Raw genomic sequence first — 15,729 nt, forward strand, 5'->3', positions numbered from 1 at the left:
CAAGTACAGGAATACATGAATAGAATACATGGATGAGTGCCTCGCCCAAAATACATGCCGTAAATTGAGGAGTAATCAAGGTGAAGAGTGGAAGTGCTTCAGATAGGCTGGCTGACGTTTCGATACCAGGACCTGTCTTTGTCAAAGTCGCCATGTCATCATTGACGTGTTAGTTCTAAGAGGGTTAGTAGAAACGTCATCTGCTGGTGGTGGCGTGTGCCTTTGTTGGCAATCGTCGTTCCCGTTGGCGGTCGCCGTCTGACGTCCTCTCCTGGTGGTGGCGTGTGTCCCTGTTGGTGATCGGCGTCTATTGGTTATCTGTTAGTGATCACCGTCAGACGGCGATTACCAACGGAGACACACGCCACCACAGGGAGATGACGTCCCTACTAACCCCCTTAAAACACGCAAAAGATGACATGGCGCCATCGACAAAGATAGGTCCTTCAATCGAAACGTCGGCCAGCCTGTCTGAGGCAGTTCCACTGTTCACGCTGATTACTCCGCTGCGTGTTCCCATATGACGGCTCCCATCTTGATCTTGGATTTCCATACCGAAAAGCAGGAAAACACAGAAAGTGCTCTGCAACCTTCATGGTAACATAACAGTCCTATAGTAACGTGGCACGCGCCACGGTGTTTTAGTAGTTATATTGCTCGACTGCTGACTCAAAGGCTGTAGGATCGAATCACGGCCGCAGCAGCATTTCAGAGAAGGTGAAATGCAAAAGACCCGTCTACTTTGATTAAGATGCGCGTTAAAAAATACCAGATGGTTCAAATTTTTGGAGCCCTCAAGTACCACGTCCCTCATAATCATGTCGTGGTTTTGGGGCGTAACAGTACTAAAAGTTGGGTGTCAGTGTTGGAACACCCTCTTCATCAGCCTAGCAGACGCATCATCGTCACACCTCCTGTCGTGGCCACTTGATATAAGGCATGAAGCTGTCTGTTGTTTATTTTAATTGTGTTTGTTTCTAACGTGCCGTCCGTCGTAACACTAGACAGTCTGGTAGCCGGCAGACCTTGAGGTCCACCACAGTCAGCTTTCGGGTGTGAACCCGAACAAATTATTAGGATGAAACCTTTATATGGCTTATCATACCTGGCCGTCGGTGGCATCAACATGAGTGTTGAGAAATGTCATGACCTCTAAGCGTCCCCATAAGACGTTATCATGACGCAGTAGATCGAGAGAAATTTGTAAGTTCATCACACATCATTGTCACTTCGCGTAGCTAAAGTAGTTAGAACGTAGCTAAAGTAGGCTGATCACTACTGTGGCAGCCTGAAACCAGACCAGTAGCAGAAAGCTTGTAATTATCACAGCCCTGAACGCACCGCAAAACCAGGTGAAGTGCTCAAAGATTTTGGGAAAAGGTGGGCAGGATATACGCATTGACTGCAAAGAAAAAGAAGGCTTTCGCTTTCGAGATGCCTAAAGCAATTTCATCAGGACTCTGAGTTTTTATTTGTAGCCTAAGCGGCACGGGCCGAGGCTGAGCTGTTTCGCATTGCTTCCTTCGAGTCGTGCTGCGCATGCGCTAGGAGTAGTGACGTCACACGGCGCACACCTGGCCCACCGGAGAAGGCGCGGACAATCCTGGAGTGACCTGTCAGCTCACTTGCTAGTCCGTCTATCCGCGCGTCCATCCGTAGCTCACGCTACGCGTATCCAGGCATAGCCAAGCAGAGCCACCGGTAGTTTTTTTTTTATAATGGATTTGCGATTCCTCTAACGGTAGGTAGTAGCCGCCCACCGAGACCCCAATGCACGTGCCCAGCTCCTCATAAAGTAAGCTCTCCTTGCTCTAAAGCTGCCCGGAAAAGACTGCCGCGGTTTCCACTGCAGCCCGATCGCCTTCGCGAACGGTGTCTATTCCGGGCAACCTCGGCGTCGTCGGCGCTTCCTGCGTCGCGTCGCGTCTTCCTGGCGACATAAACAAGCCGTTCTGTGCGCCACGAGCTCGGTAGTGCTGTCGCGGCCACTAGCAAACGAGCGTGTACGCCTCGACACGATGCATCGTGTCGTCGACTAGGAGGCGACAGACGAGACGCGCTTCGGCCACGGGGTCAGGGCCACTGAACTGCGCCGTTAAACAACCCTGGCCAGGAGGCTTCTCGTTCCAGGCGCCGTAGAGAAAGACGATCCGCGTTTAAGTCTCGCGGCAACCGGGACGTAAACTACCACCCCCGGCTTTCCGTATTAAGAACCCTTGCTGCTTGTTGACGGAGCCAGGGAATCCGCGACTGTGCGATGTGGATCTCGGCGAAAAACTCGGAGACAACAATGATGTACAAAAGAGCATATAATGTGGTAGCATGTGACGTGCGTCATGTCGCGAAGGACAATTAACATGCAACCACATCAGTTAGAGGTTAAGTGCTGACCCTGAGTTTGGCTGGTTTGGAACGTGAAAGAAGTAGCTGTTTGACACAAGTTAGCTTGAGTGGCCTCTGGAAAACAAGTAAGGGCATTCAGGGGCTTTTACATTTGTTTGTCTTTTAAATCAGTTTTGCGCAACAGTGTATGACGCTGTAGAGTGAGTGAACATACCACATCAGTTAGAGTGAAAGTGCTGACAATGAGTTGGGCTGGTTTGGAACGTGAAAAAAGTAGCTCTTTGACACGAGTTAGCTTGACTGGCCTCTGGAAAACCAGTAAGGGCATCCAGGGGCTTTTGGGTTTTTTTCTTCAATCAGTTTTGTGCAACAGTGTATGACGTTGTAGAGTGAATGAATGACGTTGTAGAGTGAACGAACATTTAAACACAACCGCATGTGCCAACCCTATATGAAAGAATCCACATGACAGGCACCAGGCTTCCATGTATGGTCGTAATAATTTATCTCTTTGGCAGCGTGACCTACGAAACTGACCGTCAATGCCTCTGTGCATCAAAGTTATTGAATCCTTATCACTGCCACCATCAAAGTGGACCTGCCTAAACACCCCAGCGTTTTCTTCAGAAGCTCTATAATTTTTTTAGAAAGTGGAGTACTTGTGTAGTTACTTACCTTATCTGTCGCAACCATATCAAAGTGTGCTCATTGTCTTGAAAGATAAATCGCCTGTTCACCTTTACCACCTTATCTTATTTGTTTATTTATTTATTTATTTATTCAGAATTGAAATACAAGTGATACAAGTGCATGTGCTATGTACAAATACAGAAGGAGGTCTCAAGAAGGTTTATCTTTGGATTTGTTTGATACCTTACAAGCTTCTACCCTGGGTCCCATACAATCACACAGCATTGTGTATACCGGATACTAGCATCTGGTTAACCTCCCTGCCTTCCTAATTTCTCGTTTCTCCCTCTTGTGTATGAAAGGCGTATGGGGTGTAAAGTCTTTTCATCAGTGTGTAATAATTTTTTTCATTTCGACGCATTCATGGGCAACAGCCTTTTATGCACTTTCAAGCTAAGACAGAAGCAATCGATTTGCAATGGTGATACTTTTGCGGCAACGGCACCTAATGCAGTTAAGTGGCGGTTAAAGGCAGAACAAACGCTTAGTTTTTCAACAAAGTCGTCTTTGTAATAGATGGGTCACTTCCTTATTATTCCAGATAATCGCAGGCCTCAGCTGTATCTCGTGCCTTTTCGATAACGTTAACCGAAAAAAAATAAAGGGTAGCCGGCAGCTAAGAAAAAAAAAACGACTGTCCAGCCTCATTTGTTCAAGAAAGCGTGGACAAGTAAATTCATCCCGATGGAAATTTAGCGACATGGGGAAATAATCTGGAAACGTTTGGATGCGGCGTGGCTACACTGGACGATGCTTAATCAGAGTTTTTTTCCATTTTTCATCTTAGAGAACAATGTGACTGTAAGTGTCATGACGAAGAGATGTTTGCGAAGGTGGTCAAGAGCACGTGGCTTTTTGGGGGTGAAGCTCCTTATAGGGTAGAGCGTTGTTCTCCATCACGTTTCATTAAATGTAAACCAAAAGTAAACACCTGCACAACAACAACAAAAAAAACGAATACATCTGTGTAAAGAATCGACAGAATGTGTAGGCCAATCATGGCAGCCTAATACGTTATCACCTGCGCCATCCGTCCGTTCATTCGTTCGTACGCGCATCTGTCCGTCCATCCGTGCGCCCGTCAATCTGTCCATCTTTTCTACTAGTCGATGACTAGTATAAAAGACAGCATTATTACGTAGACATTTATGAACCTTACGAACCAGCTTTGCCCACTCGCCGTCGTTCACCTCGTGGAAACGCTTGGATTACTTTTTTGGTAGTCCTGGTGCTCCGTATAGACGCGAGCGCACTTCTTTTCTTAGGTGATTGGCACAACTGCAGAAGTAACCATAGATAAAGTTTCGTGTTGTCGGAATACCCAAAACGCGTAATTGAGTTTGAAGAAGGGTAGCACCCTTGCAAACGTCTTCCGCGTTTGCACTCCTCAGAAGCTCTTTTCACCGAGCAATTTTACAAACGCGAAGCTTTTGTTGCAGCAAAAAGATGCCTTGATGTCAATTCTACTACTGAAGAGGAAGGTTTGAAATCGGCCACGCTCACAATAGAAACAGCGTTCGGAACTGCTTCCACTGACGCCATTGCTGATATGCGCAAGAAACGAAAGAAGTGCAAGTGGGAGGACACGCGTTGATTCTTCTTATCTCTTATTTTTGTCTTCGTCTTTTACGAGTTTCATGAACAGCGTCAACAAGAACCAGCTCGCCCAAATTAAAGGATCATTGTTTAACCGAAAGAAATCAAAGGTCACTGCTTGCACCACAAGTTCATGACACGTGGCTTGGTGAAGGAAGATGCCAAACCAGGTAAAATGCAAATGCCTTTCTTTTAACGGCGAACTTCCTCAATGTCGAGGGTTGTCCGTTGGCGGCATTGGCGTGGGCTGTAACTGAGATGAAGATGGCGCTGATGACAAGGAACATGATGATCACTGTTAACGACTGGCTTGGGCACTATATGACGTCTCGATATGCTCTACAACAACCAACAACCACTAGAGCAACATGCACAGACCTCTTTTTTGCCAACATCGGGCTATATCCGACATTGAAAAGCACTAATGATGATGCCAAAACCAAATTGATGACTCAAAGAACGTACAAGGTATGACCAATGAATCTTTTATATAAATATAGACCGCTTTGTCACTTATTTGCATGAATGAGTGGTCAACGTCACGGGTCAATTGATTGATTGTTATGTGGGATTTATCGTCCCAAAACCACCAAATGATTATGAGAGACGCCGTAATGGAGGGCTCCGGAAATTTCGACCACCTGGGGCTCTTTAACGTGCACCCAAATCTGAGCACACTGGCCTACAACATTTCTGCCTCCATTGGAAATGCAGCCGGGATTCGAACCCACGACCTGCGGGCCAACAGCCGGTTACCTTAGCCACTAGACCACCACGGCGGGGCGCAATGTCACGGGTAATTAGCGTTAACACCGAACGTTCCCAATGCTTCGCCCACTCATGATCATTCACTTTGCGGATGTACCGTGTTTTTAGTCGTTCTGTCGTCATCTTTGTGATAACGCCTACTGCGTGACGTTCCACTTCGTCATCAGCTGCGCTGGCGCGGCAGCGGATAAGCAACCGCATGCCTATAAAAGCGTGGCCCAAGAATAAACCAGGGAATTCCTTGTTCTGCAACTGACACTGTTGTTTCTTTGAGTGCGGCAGCTCGGCTGCCTAACTCTACTACAATTTTAAGGTAGGCAAAGCACATGACAACACGAGTGAAAAGAAACCAAATATATGATCGAAAGAGACATGCAATTCCCTTGAATTTTCATTTTCCATATTTTACTGAGCTTCAACCAACTTTGATGTGTCTTTGATTTCATTTGCTACAACGTTGCCAAAGTTTCACAACTGGGTGAGTTTTCATCTAGGGTAGCATTTCGTATGCAGAAAGCGTGTCATTTACCTTCTGTAGCACTACGTAAATTTATCTGCAAAGTACAAGCACACCCGTACCGGAACTCTTCTGGTTATGGTTCTGCACTGCTGACCAGAAATCGCGCAATTCAATCCCCGCCGTGGCTGCCGCCTTTTACATGGAGGCGAAAATGCGTGATGAATATTTACTTAGGCCTGTGTGTCCGTTGAAAAATGGCGGGTGATCGATATTTTACGGGGCTTCTGCTACGGCGCTTCTCACAGCTTTATTTATTTATTTATTTATTTATTTATTTATTCAGAGTACCCTCAGGATATAAAGACCTTGGTGAGGTGCACATAATAAGAAAGAAATAAAACATAACAATAACAGTAAACAAAAAACTGGGAAAAGTATACAGAGCTACAAAAAATTTGTAAAGCACGTTAGAGAAGACCCGTCGAAGTAGTTACAACCAATGTAGAAGAAACAGACGTGTAACGCTGCAGTAGGCTTGATAAGACATGTTTAAATGCAGTTGTATTAGTTATGTCCGTTTCAAAACGAACCCAAACCAAGTATATCAGCCGTCCCTTTCGATGAAGGGTCGGTTCATGCACGCTCGGTTGCGATAATTTTATCGTGGTTTTTGGACGTAAATCTCCACCATTTATTATTACTAAGGACAATATTATATTATTAATATTATTATTATTATTATTATTATTATTATTATTATTATTATTATTATTATTATTATTATTATTATTATTATTATTATTATTATTATTATTATTATTATTATTATTATTATTATTATTAATGTGATTATTATTATTAATAAAATAAGGTCGTGTTTATGTCACCTGTATAGTTGAACGAACATTTCTCTCCTGCTAAAGTCCTCCTCAAATGACGAGCCAACGTAAACATGCGATTCTTGCCGACAATACTGACTCGCAGAGAAGCTTCTTAACTCATCCCGCCAAGCAAGTGAAATTATACGGTGGTTCAGTATTTATACTTCATACTTCATCAATCCTTGCATTGCAGCTGAGCATGCATGAACAGACCCTTCATTCAAAAGGGACGGTTGATCGACTTGGTTTGGGTTCATTTTCAAACGGCGTAAAAGGCGAAAGACACAGTAGAAGACTGAACAACGCGAGCGCTGACAAACGGCTGTGTGTCTTATTGAAAGAGAAAAAAGAACAGAACACGCTCGCGCAAACTCTGCACACGACAACAAGATCGCAGGCTTGCAGCACAATGGGATATTTTCCGAGCAAGTCAACCTACAATCCACCAGATCTACAGACGGTGGGCTAACTCACCTGCCACAATATCTTTAGAGCCCGAAGACACAATGATTCTTGCATAAGGGAGGTAGACGAGACCTTTGCTATGTGAAATAGCGCACGACCGTGTGTAAGGACACGATACTTTGTATTTGAGAAATAATAGATCATGCTGCAAACCTGCCCCACTTTTCTGGTGTCGCCAGGCTGCGTGCAGATATATTGCTGTTTCTTCTCACCATTCCTTTTGTTTCCATAAAGCACTGAGTTATCATTCAATGATCCTGTTGTTAAGTGTTCTTTTTTGTGTTTCTCGTGTTGAGCTGTTTGAAACACTCTTCCTGCTTGATCATCATTACTTCGCATCATCTGTGATCATCTTCTGGTCACCCACTAAAAAAATTCACGCTTTGTGCCAGCATGGCAGTCAGCCTTGAATGTGACCCGTTTCTGCGGCGATGAGCTGCCAATGCATCAAGAATGTTTTTCATCTATCATTGACTTCAATGTCAACTGTTATATATGTTATAGTTTGTGGGTTGACAGAAATGCTATTGTACTGCACCAAATAGAGCCAACTTCACAACAAAAAGAACAGAGCAGTTCTACACTTCAGCAGAAAACACAAAATAAAAAACCTCAAACCTCAAATGACGTACCCCAACGTCTACTTTATTCATCATTCCGTAAAGAAAAAAATATTTGGAAAAAATTTTACCTTTGCCTCGAACTGTGGAACGCAATCGCGTATTAGGCCACAATTGCATCACCTTCAAAACGACTAGAAGGTAAAAGTGAACTTTATTTTCTTCTCAGTAGATGTATTGATCCTCTTCCGTCCCCTTCCGAAAGCTCTCGGCACCTTGCGCAGCTTTTCAATAGCTTCGAAGTTTCAAGGCAACTCACCTTGTCTTGAACATGGAGGCAACTCACCTCCATGTTCAGTTTGGTGAATTATGGCATCACGATAACGTTATACGGAGACGCCATCACCTGAAGCTGATTTTTCGTGTGGACGCCACCTATGGACGGACAACGACGCAGGGAGGCGGTCAATGATGGGGTTTTATGAGGCATACAAGGATTTTGCCTCGACGAGGAAGAAAATCAAAAGGAAAATTTCAAATGAAGAAGTCAAGGAGGTCAAAATTTTCAGAGCCCTCCTATACAGCAACCCTCTTGATTATACCGTGGTTTAGGTACCTAGAAGCCAAACGATTGTAGTCAAATTCAATTAAAGATAAAGAAACACGGCTGATCTTGTTTATAAAAATAGGTGTAACAGAAAACCAAAATGTGTCTTTACAGAGGTAGTTGAGTGTTTACTGTGCATTGTTTCAGCAACAGCACCGATTTGGAAAGCCACGTTAGGAACGGCAAACAGCTCGAAACCTTTAGCACACACCGCGAGCAGAAAGCACGCACGAAATTAGTATGCAAAGGACAAGCGCAGACTAATAACTTTCACAGCTCGACACTTAAATCGCACTGTTCAAACAGAAAGAAAGACGCACGAAACGAGCGCTCAAGTATACACAGGACAAACGCAAATAACTGTCGCAATTCTTACTGCGCCACGTGGTTTGCAGCGTGCTCCTCTCGAAAACGCGGCCATGGCAGCGTGCGAAGTGACCTTCGTCCTCTTCCAAATTACGAGTCTGATGAGCGCGCGCGCCGGAGAGACCCACGCTCCGCGGAGGCAGCTCTTCGTGGAGGCGACGACCTTTGGAAGCGCGCCCAACGCGCGCCTGTCTCTACATCTCGCCACTGATAACGAAAACACGCTAAAGTTTTGAAGTTTTGAGGGCTGCTAAACGGTGTATGGGGTATATAAATCGCTTGCCGTTAGCAGTCCAGGCAAGGTACGTTTTGTGGTGTAGTGGTTAGCGCTGCGGACTGTAAGTTGAGAGCTTGCTACTTCGCATCCGCGCGATAGATGCTTGTCTGCTGGCCTTTTTTTTTTTGCAATCTCGTAGTGTATATTGGGAACGGCACTTCCGTGGCGAAAGTACGTCAGCGAAGGCGTGGTGGACCCCGGTGTAAAACACTTTCGTGTTCAAAACCATTGACCATTGTATGCACATGCATTCATGGCTCTCTCAAGTTATTTGCCTCAATATACATCCGAATGTAAACACGCTTACGCATGGATACTAGCGTTTCGCTTTAAGGAGCATCATGACCGCCGATAATTTTTCTTGTATTTACAATTTGCCTAGATAAATTTCCTGGTCACTCTGCGCCTATTTTGTTGGCTTTTCTCTATTGTGTGTTTGCACTTCTCCAGAAAATAATGGATTTTAATGCAGCTATTTGCATGGGGCCTGTGATTCTAAAGTTAACCATGACTTGTTCGTGGCCAGTTGGGCCACGTGGTATATAATCCTGGCACACTATAGCGCAAAAAAAATAAATAAACATACATCACTGATAAAGCACAAATGACGGAGATGAGCGTTGAACTCGAAACTTTATTCAAAGTTGCAAGCATATCTGTGTTGTAACACAAGCGTCTGTAACACGTACGTAGGCGCTTCATCTATGAATCAGTAAATAATAGGGATAGAACACTTACACATACTTTAAAGCAATACTTTTTTGCAGACTAGTTGGTTCATACTTGAAAAATTGAATTGCTGCACAAACTTGAAGGAAAACAAGGGAGACAGGAAAGAGCGCAGAAAACTGCACTCTTTCCTGTCTCCCTTGTTTTTCTTCAAGTTTGTGCAGCAATTCAATTTTTCAATTACACATACTTCCCCTAGATAGGAAATGCGTTCAGCTTCCGTGGTCACACGAATGATTTGCGTTTTGCTCTTTTTGATGACGGAAGTGCTGTTCAAGTCGGAAGAACAATCCTGGCAGGTTATCTAATGAGTAGCCAAGAAACTTTAAAATCCTTTCTGCCATGCGCGTTGTCTATAAATTTCGCATGCTCCCTTAGCCTATCGGGAACGCACCTCCCGATAGGCTAAGGGAGCATGCGAAATAGGCTGTTCGGCAAACGTGTACTTTTCCGAACATCACAGGAATTCTGTACACCACTCCTTCTGTGACTAACAAAATAATAAATAAATAAATAAATAAATAAATAAATAAATAAATAAATAAAGTGATAAATAGGGATCTCGACATACGCGCACCAGCTAGCCGACCTTTTAGGTTTTCTAAATATAGAAATTCTTTTTCTGACATCTATACATTACAGAACTCGTTCAGCGCGTACTTAAGTCAAGTGTGTCAAGAGAGAGTGTGATACATTGAAGTAATTCTTTTCTTGTTGTTACTGCTTCTGACCTTCTGCACTGGGTGGCGCGAAGCTATATGTTTCTGTTATCGAATGAACTTAGCAATATGAGAAACGCATGAGAGGCACAGGTCTTAGAAAATATCCGATATATAATATAGCCGAAATATACAGAAGAGCTACAATCTTCCCAAATTGTTTTTGTTCGAATCCTAATGCATCAACAATAAATTTGAGCCAAGAGTGCAATCAAAACACGCGGTGAAAATTGACAGGCAACCCGGAGGCTGATCTGTGCCGGCATCTTGCGTCGCTCCAACAAACTGTGCTAGTATTAAACGCATAGCGCCATCTGTAAGACAATGTGCTAACTCGGTGGGCCAACGGAGGGGACTTTAAATGCTCTTTCTTAGTATCTGTTAACAAGCGTGGAATTCTAAACGTGAGGTTAGAGGCTTCTGTTGATGATTTAAAGAAATTGGGTGCTTTATAAGTCAATGAGTTAATCTCAATATTTACGACAACGCCTAATGTAGTATAGGAGCACTGCGGACTTATACGAAATTTCTTTAAATGATACCAAGCTATTTTCAATGGTACCACCATCGTGAGAGATGCGGCGTGGTGTGATTAAAAAAATTATAAACATAGAAAAAAAAACAAATTTCATGATAAGCAAACTGTTCGTGATTGAACTTCGTCGGGAGCCTACATGAAGTATAACAAAGTAATAATTACGACATTTTAACAGCAGGAAACCCCGTATTGTGATAAGTAAAAGACATGTAACAGCTTTGAACTTTTAAGCATTTTTTCACTGGTGACAGGCCTACTGGGGTGACAACTACCCATAAGCAACGATTGCTAAGACTACGCATTGTCATGGAGAAACATGATGGTTCATACGGAGGGGCTGGAACGTAAACACAAGAAGATAGCATGTTGACGGTAGTCACTTATTAAATGAATACGCCCACTACAATTCCAATTAACCTACTAGCTAGGGGTTTAGTAACCACATATTTCTCAATATGCACCTTACATTGCGAAAATTTCTGCAAAATTGAATACCTGGAAGCCTGAGCCACATAGTGGGATTAATTTGGACGTGGCACAGTAAAGGAAGGCAAAAACTTGGTTGTATAAACGGTAAAAGTGCCTCGAATTTAGCCTTGGTTTTAAAAGAAATGAACACTGGAGCAAGTTCGCGCACCATAAAAAACAAACTGCGAGAGATTCAAGGGCGGTTTGTCCTTAGGGCAAGCTCTGCATATTCAACCTCATTTACTGTATACAGAAGTTTCTGGTTAAATATTTTAGGATAAAAATTGCAAATTTTGATTGTAATGTGTTATTGCGTAAATCCAAAGCTTATAAGAATATGTAATATAGGCTTTTCTTCTAGATGGCCGAGTCATCTAGACGTTTAATATTATACAATTCGTTGTGTCGTTCATGCAACCTGAAAAAAAAATAAGAGTGGACACAGCAAGTCCCCTGCCGTATGATTGAGTGTTATTTGTGCGAAAGTGTAATTCGAAGTGACCGCCTTCTTGGTGACAGTGGTTTTCAAGTTATAGTGTGACATTTACCGATATACTGGCAAAGAAGTTTTTTTTATTCTTGAGAGCTTTGACTGTCTGGTTTTGAACCTTTATATTTTCTCTGACGGGGGCTTCGGCTTTCATTCCTAAAATATTTCAATCATAGTGAAGTATTGATCATGCGTGATTTGCGGTTTTGTTTACCTTTTTGTAACACAATCAGCTTTTTTGGCAGTAAACCACAGTATACTGATAGTTGATGATACTCTCTGTTCCATGTGACAGGAACTTCCAAAATCTCGACAGACGTATCCACAAAGATTTACGTGGAGATAAATTTCTGACTACACAAAAGTGCTATTGCAATGCTAAGGTTGGAACAATTTCCACAATATGAACGTGGTTGAACTTCGAGATGCTTAAGAAAATATTCTGGTACTAATGTTTAACGTATTACTGTGTTCCGGTTTTCTTGCTATAGTGAGGGACCTGCTATTGAAACGGCTTCCTCCTAGATGACCGAGTCATCTGGAAATAACTTAACACTATTTTATATAACTTATTGTGTCGTTTCTGCAACTTAAAAATAAAATAAGAGTGCACCCGGCAAGTTACCTTTTCGCAAGCTTAATGTACGTCTCGCTTGCGTACGATAACTGTGCGCCAAAATGAATATTGGCACGAATTTTAGAAGCTTCAGTATTGTAAATAAACCGATAGTGTTGAGAGCTCCAAAAAGAGTGTCGTGATGTGTAGGAATCCAATGAAATTATTTTTTACTACCGTTCACTTCAAAATGCTTCCGGTTTATATATCCATGTGGCGGTAATCATTGTCATGTACACACAATCTGACATTGGTTTAACTCGGTTGGAGACAGGATCTCATGACGCACAGGCAGCGGCTCTGTCGCCGGCTGCCAGTTTTTTTTTTGTTTAATTCCTTCTATGTCATTCATTCTCACTCTGAGTAGTCGTTCTCTCATTTCCTGTCTTTTTCATCACTCGAGCTTAACGGCCCTGTTGTAAAACTCCTATAGCGCGTATGTATGGCAAAAAATGGACAAGTTCACAACTCACCACATTGTTTGATTAAAAATTCAAATAAGCACAGAGGCGGTAAACACCTATTAGGAACCACGTGTTTCACCTTACCCCTTTAACAGTGTGTTTTCAGCGCTTGTGCTGCCGCGGTAATTCAGCGCGTGCTGACTTGTGTTGATGACAACTTACTATCTACGGCACACGGCAAACATTCACCTTAACAGCCCTGCTGAAAAAAAAATGAAATGTCATGACATCGATACGTCCCACTAACATACCGGAGCGATATTCGCGATTTGTCTCCTATATGCTTCCCGCTACATTTTAATTATGAGGCTACCGCTACTTGATAGAAACACAGAGTTCTGGAACAAAACTTTGTTCACTGATTTACTATATGTCTTCAATCTTCTTTTCAGACGCCTCTCATAACAAAGGTTGAGACATAGCCTCTTCCATGGAGGCGGAAATGTTGTAGGCCCGTGTGCTCAGATTTGGGTGCACGTTAAAGAACCCCAGGTGGTGTAAATTTCCGGAGTCCTCCACTACGGCGTCTCTCATAATCATATAGTGGTTTTGGGACGTTAAACCCCACAAATCAATCAATCAATCATAGCCTCTTCCGGCATTTTTTACACTGGGCGGCACTCATGAAGTGCACACGGGAGGCGCATCATCAGGCACGAAAAGTGGGGAAAAAAATACAGCAAGCGGCGAACCGTGGTGCCGGTGGCACACTGACGTGTGACGGCTCTGACGGGTTTATTTTAATGAAGGCATAACTTGGAATCCTTAGCTCAGGCGGTGAACGCCGGTTGTACATTTCAAATTTTCTTGAGGTCACCGTCAATCGTGGACTGCTTGCACCATCTGTGGGAAGCAGCAGATACTTCTGGAGAGCATTGGCGGCCTCGGAGATTCGTAACTCGTTGCTCTGAATCGATTTCGGTGGGATTTTCAAATCTGGTTGTTATGGTGACGATATAGAGGACGCTGCGATTCGCCATTTCTTCAAATTAGGCCTGTGCATAATAATAATAATAATAATAATAATAATAATAATAATAATAATAATAATAATAATAATAATAATAATAATAATAATAATAATAATAATAATCCGGGATCGAACCAGTGAACTTCGGATCAGCAGCAAAGCGCAGTAACCCCTGATCCCCCGCGGCGGACAAATAAGCCTGCGCTTGTTTTAACCAAAGTTTTTCAAAAGGAAATTCTGGACCTAACTTAAGTTCGAGAATTTGACGTATAAGCATCAGTGTATGAAAGCAGTTCAAGACATCTGGAAGGTGGAAGTAATTATCGCTTCTTTGCAGTGCTCCAATAAATCCTTTGCGCCATGGCTGATCGAAAAATTTTAAGCTCGATTTGGCATATAGAATAAAAAAAGGGAAATCGACAGCCAGATGATTGCAGCACGCCACTGCAAGAGAATCTATATGGATATCTCAGAAAAAAGCTTTGTAGTTGTTCAAAAATTCGTCCTGGTATACAATTGGGAATACTGTGATTGCCTCTGAATCATTGAAACACGCACACACACTTAAACTGGACAATGTAGACTAAAAAACAGAAATACCCGGTGAAATGAATTTACAAAGATTGTCTATTGATGAGGCGGAATTCAAAAAGCACATGGAGTGTTCGCAAGAAACACCGTTGATGCATCTGTTCTTTTTTGTGTCTCGAAACTTTCCCGATGAATTGTGATCTACAATGGTTAGTTTCTGATTGGTCTTACAGACAACTGTATCTTCACGGAGTGTTAATCATGAAAAGTTTGACTCAAAGAATTTTTTTTGTATTTTACTATTTATTATTCGACCATGTCCAGAAGGTAGCCACTGCAGGCCGAAAGCTGTCAAAATGAATACTAAGTCATTCTTGATGCCGTGGAATAAACTTGACATTATATGCCATCATGCTTTCAAATAAGAAGATGCAGGAGGCGTCATTTGAGGATACCGAATTTCTGATGGTTTAGATAGCTCAGTTGTTTTGCAACCTCTTTTGTAGCACCCTGCGTTCACATAGTCCCTTCAGTTGCCTCATTATACTTAAAAGTGTTCGCAACGCGGAAATTGTGGCGAAAGCACTGTCAGAAACAAGGGACGCAGAAAGCTTCGTTTTGCTTATTCCGGTATTTCATTGCCATGCTTCGTAAGGAAAACTGCCTCGTTGACGTTGAAGATGTGTTTGTTCTTCGTGAATTTTAAAGGCTGGCCGTTCCAATGGTTGAAATTCTGAGTAAGTTTATAAATGACCGAAGAACGATGCGCACCCTCATTTATGACCGGTTTTAAACGCCTTTTAAGCTAAAAAAACAACGAAAAACTAATTAAAATCACTTTACTTTTTGGTTCTGAGCAGCTTCGTTACAGACAGCCTACTACACCCGAAGGCCAAACTTTTATTTATTTGGTGACTTCATGTAAGCTTTCGTTATGTGCAGGGCCATCAAAACTTGTTACGGTATTCTTTTCGGACAGCTTATGAGATTTATGGATGGACTCTTTCTCTATCGTGGTCTCAGTAAAGCAAGAAACACCGCATGACACTCATAAACAGGAAGGCTGTGAGGCAGATCAGTTGAGTGGTTTTTCCTCGTCATACAGACTAGTTTTTTTTTCTTTCTTTGCTTCTGGCTTGTTCAACATGAATGAATGTTATGGAAGTATAGGGCATATTACAATAAATGCAA

The sequence above is a fragment of the Rhipicephalus microplus genome, chromosome 8 (assembly GCF_043290135.1).
Source record: "Rhipicephalus microplus isolate Deutch F79 chromosome 8, USDA_Rmic, whole genome shotgun sequence".
NCBI classification, from domain to species: Eukaryota; Metazoa; Arthropoda; class Arachnida; order Ixodida; family Ixodidae; genus Rhipicephalus; species Rhipicephalus microplus.